Raw genomic sequence first — 4,912 nt, 5'->3', positions numbered from 1 at the left:
AAGGAAGGAAGGAAGGAAGGAAGGAAGGAAGGAAGGAAGGAAGGAAGGAAGAAGGGAAGGAGGGAAGAAAGGAAGGGAGGGAGAAAGGAAATGTGAAATATTGAATTTTTAATTTTCCTAAAAAGTTTTTACATCATTGAATTTATGAACATTTCTATTTCTACCCTATAGGTAACTTACTACACTTCAGTTTTAATTAAAGTCCACTACTCAAGGGTCTTCCCAAAACTTTTATGTCATTGGAAGTCAGGGTCTATTTGGAGGCTGAGTGACTTTTATTCTGAAAAGTATTCTTGAAAAGGTCTTATGTATTTGGAAGTGCTTTAGGACAATCAGATGGAGGAACAAAAGTTGGATTTTATATTCTTCCTTTCCCTTTCTAGTCTCCTCATTAAAGAATACCAGGATTTCTCCCACCCCTACCCTTCCACTTCCCACATTTTCCCTGCCCAAAATTAAATTACCCCTTTTAGAGAGACTAGGAATATTCCAATGGATTGAAAAACATTTCACCTACAGAGAGTTTACATTTGACCCCTATCTAATTTCTGAGTGTCGTTTTCATTTCTTGCTCTAACCCTATTTATACTCTCTAAATCCCCAGACATCTCTCTGGGGAAATTTACTCAGAATAAATCCACAAATGCAAATTATCTAGAAAATAACTTAACAAGATTATATATTTTAAAAACAAGTTTTGATACTGCTTTTGGGCTAAAGCCTCATTTCTCTTAAGGAAGATCCATCTCCCAGGATTCTTAGAAGAGTATAGGAGAGACTTCTGAGCATACTCTATCTCATTACAGAGCTGGATCAGAAGCCCAAGACCTGAGCAGGTTCTCTACTTTGCTTGCGGCTTATCAGTGTGGTAACTCATCAAGGCTTTAGCGAAATCATCCTGCCTTTTGGCTGTTTTGTCTCATTGTCTGCTTAGTGTAGACCACACTACAATTCAAGTCTTATCTTCCTTTGTCGATCAGTTCTTCCACTTTGCCAGGTGTTCTAAGCAGTTCTTTACTTCTCACTGTCAGTTTCTCACAGTTTCTGGACTCTCCAGGTGAGCATGGAGCACTACAATATGTCTCTCACAAGGATCAATGACACTTTATGAGAAACACCTAAACTCTCCCACCAAGACTCAAAAAAGGTAAAGTATTATTGTGACTTTTCATGTATCTTAATCCCTTCTGCTTCTCCCATCCCATCTTGTCTCTCGTTGACCAAAAAGAAATTATTAGCTAGGGATAGATTATATTATCTTTGGACAAAGGAGATAATTGTCAATTATCTACCTTTTTCATTTTTAATTGAGACAGGGTCTCACTCTGTTGTTCAGGCCAGAGTGCAGTAGCACAGTTATAGCTCACCGCAGCCTCAATCTCCCAGGCTCCAGCAATCCTTCTGCCTCAGCCCCCAAGTAGCTGGGGCTACTGTCACATGCCACCACACCCAGCTAATTTTTTATTTTTAGTAGGCACAAGATCTCACTATGTTGCCCAGGCTGGTCTTGAACTCCTGGACTCAAGCGATCTTCCTGCCTTGGCCTCTCAAAGTGCTGGGATCATAGGCACGAGCCACAGCACCCAGCCTATCTAACTTTTAAGGTACTCTATGATTGCATTATTGTGTCATCTGAAATGAAAGATTATTGTCTCTTTTAAAATTCTTTTTTTAACCTGATAATTCTTGCCCAAAATGCTGAAGTTTGTGAAATGCAAATAGCAAAGAATAATTTCTCTTCTATCAGAGACAGCAAAGCTACTTCTCAACTCAAACAGCAGAACTGGGCTTGCTATTAAGACTTGTAGTAGGCCAGGTTCAGTGGTTGACACCTATAATCCCAGTACTTTGGGAGGCCAAGGTGGGAGGATTGCTTGATCCCAGGAGTTTGAGACCAGCCCAGGCAACATAGTGAGACTTTGTGTCTACTAAAAATAAAAAATTAGTTGGGCATGGTGATGCACTGTAGTCTCAGCTGCTTGGGAGCTGAGGCAGAAGAATCACTTGAGACCAGCCTGGACAACATAGGGAGACACCTGTCTCTCTAAAAAAAAAAAAAAAAAAAAATGCCATTAGCCAGATATAGTGGTGTGAGCCTGTGGTCCCAGCTACCTGGGAGGCTGAGACGGGAGCATCCCTTGAGTACAGGAGTTTGAGGCTGCAGTGGGCTATGATGGCATCAGTGTGCTCCAGCCTGGGTGACAGACCAAGAACCTGTCTCCAAAATAAAAAAAAAAAAAAGACTCATAGCAACCCATTTGTTATTTGGCTCTGAAATCACGAGATGAAGTTAAAAGATTTTTTTTAAATGTTATGCTTTGCTTTTCCAATTGTGATTGTTAATACACAAATAATGCAAGGCTGAGCAGAGTCAAACCTGGGATATGTGCATGGTCAGTTCCAAAAAACAAAAGACGGTTTTTCATTCTGCTATCTAAGAGAGGGGCTCATGGGGCAGCTAAGGGCAGAACTTACTGGCCCTAGACCTTACATAGTACCAAAGGCAAAGTGCCAAAAGTTGAGAGTAGGAGATGAATATAGGCCACTGAGGAAAATGACAAGCTATGAAGCAATAGGAAGTTGAAGAATAGTCACCAAAGCCATCCAAAGAATCCTGCCATACTGTGTTTTCCTTGGCTAGGACTGTTTGTACCTCGGTAGCCAGCCGTGCATTGGCTCTTGGGTCTCAGCTTCTTAAAGGTACCACTCAGCACCTGGTAGTTCTTATTCTATAAATTGATGCTGTATCATCATTACCATCAAATCAGCAATTCTTTTCCAGGATGCAGACCAAGTCCTAATTTTCCTAATTTCCCCCAGGGAACTAAACTCTCAGTTGGATGTGATAATGTCTTCTCTTAGAAGTTTGTTGAGACAGTTTTCTAGAGTTGACACCTTTACTGACTTCCTGCTATCTATTTTATATAACAGGCATGGCATATGCACTATCAGAATTCATGCACAAACATATTGCATGCCACAAGCATAAAGATAGAAAGGAAAGATGTTATTATATTTACCCACCCCAATCAGTTGTTTGCTGTCATGTGCAGGAGATACAGAAGAATGCTCAGGGGAAAGGAAAAGAGAGAAAAGTTTCTTCTGCAACATCCAGCCTTTTTCAGGAAAAGCAAAAAACAAAAAACCAAACAAACAAAAAACAGAGAATCTGTCTCTAGTGGGCATTGTTTCCATACCTTATTACAAGTAATGAAAAGGACATAAAATCCCAAATGAACTTTCAGATCTCATTTGTTTGAACAATTCACCCCTGACCACCAGTGGCATTTAAACAGAGCTATAGAAGGGAATTTAATGAACTGATTAAGATCATCTACAGAACTCTCACAACTAGTATCATACACAATAGTGAAAGAATAGATGCTTTTCCTTGTCAGGAAAAAGACAAGAAGACCTATTCTTGTTACTTTTATTCAACATTGTACTAGAAGCTCTAGACAAGGCAATTAGTCAAGAAAAAGAAATAGAAAGTATCCATATTGGAGAGTAAAAAATGAAACCATCTCTATTTGCAGATGGCATAATATCATATACAGAAAATCCTAAGGAATGACTTAAAAAACTATTAGAAGTATTAAGAAATTAAGAAAGGTTACAAGATACAAGATCAAAATACAAGTATCAATATATTTCTATATACTAGCAATGAACAATATAAAAGTGAAATTTCAAAAATTCATTCATAGCAGCATCAAAAAGGATAAAATAAGAATAAATTTAACAAAATGAGTAAAAGATCTAAAAGATCTGCACCAAAAAGTGCAAAATAACCATTGAAAGAAATTAAGATCTAAATACAGTCATATGGGATTGTATTCTGAGAAGTGTGTTCTTAGATGTAGGTGATTTTGTCATGTGAACATCACAGAATGTACTTACACAAACCTAGATTGTATACAGGCTACTATACACACTGCAAATATATGGCATAACCTATAGCTCCTAGGCTACAAACTTGTACAGCATGTTACTTCATTGAATACTGTAGGCAACTATAACATAATAGTAAATATTTATGCACGTAAAGATATCAAAACATAGAAAAGGTGCAGTAAAAATATGTTATAATCTTATGGGATCACCGTCATATATTTGGTTTGTCATTGACCAAAATGTCATTATGGTGGCACATGACTGTAAATGGAAAGACATCCTATGTTCATGGATTGGAAAGCTTAATATTGTTAAAATATTACTCCCCAAATTGACCTATATGTTCAATGCAATGCGTATAAAAATTTCATCTGTCTTTTTTTTTCTTTTGTAGAAATTGGCTCATATGTCCCTATTTCAAAAGTTACTACAAAGCTACCATAATCAAGACAGTGCAGTAATGGCATAAGCATAGACATAAATATCACTGGAATAGAATTGAGAGTCCAGAAATAAACCTTCACATAATGGTCAATTAATTTTCTACAAAGGAACCTGTCAAGACAATTCAAGGAGAAAGAATATTCTTTTGAATAAATACTGCTGAGGGCTGGATGCAGTGGCTCATACCTGTAATCCCAGCACTTTGGGAGGCCAAGGTGGGTGAATCACCTGAGGTCAGGGGTTTGAGACCACACTGGCCAACATGTTGAAACCCTGTCTCTACTAAAAATACAAGAATTAGCCGGGTGTGGTGGCACACACCTGTAGTCCCAGTTACTTGGGAGGCTGAGGCAGGAGAATCACTTGAGCCTGGGAGGCAGAGGTTGTAGTTAGTGCACCACTGCACTCCAACCTGGGAAGTGAGACACTGTGTCAAAGAAAAAAGTGCTGAGAAGCTGTGTGTGGTGGCCCATGCCTGTAATCCCAGCTACTCAGGAGACTGAGGTTGGGGAATCACTTGAAGCCAGGAATTCAAGATCAGCCTAGGCAACATAGAAAGACCCTGTCTCCAAGA

At 38.8% G+C, this 4,912-nt stretch overlaps 1 long non-coding RNA gene across 1 annotated transcript in view; it reads left to right on the top strand.

The window, feature by feature from the left end:
• Positions 1-4,669, top strand: part of LOC116561018 — a 14,472-nt gene extending 9,803 nt beyond the window's left edge. The window contains exon 3 of the long non-coding RNA XR_004273256.1: positions 4,640-4,669. This is a non-coding gene — a long non-coding RNA (uncharacterized LOC116561018). The remainder of the gene's footprint in view (positions 1-4,639) is intronic.
• Positions 4,670-4,912: the final 243 nt, after the last annotated feature.

The sequence above is a fragment of the Sapajus apella genome, unplaced genomic scaffold (genome assembly GCF_009761245.1).
Source record: "Sapajus apella isolate SASKATOON/1434 unplaced genomic scaffold, GSC_monkey_1.0 scaffold28, whole genome shotgun sequence".
Taxonomy (NCBI): Eukaryota; Metazoa; Chordata; class Mammalia; order Primates; family Cebidae; genus Sapajus; species Sapajus apella.
The sequence above is the reverse complement of the archived record's forward strand: the minus strand, read 5'-3'. Positions and strand labels throughout refer to the sequence as shown.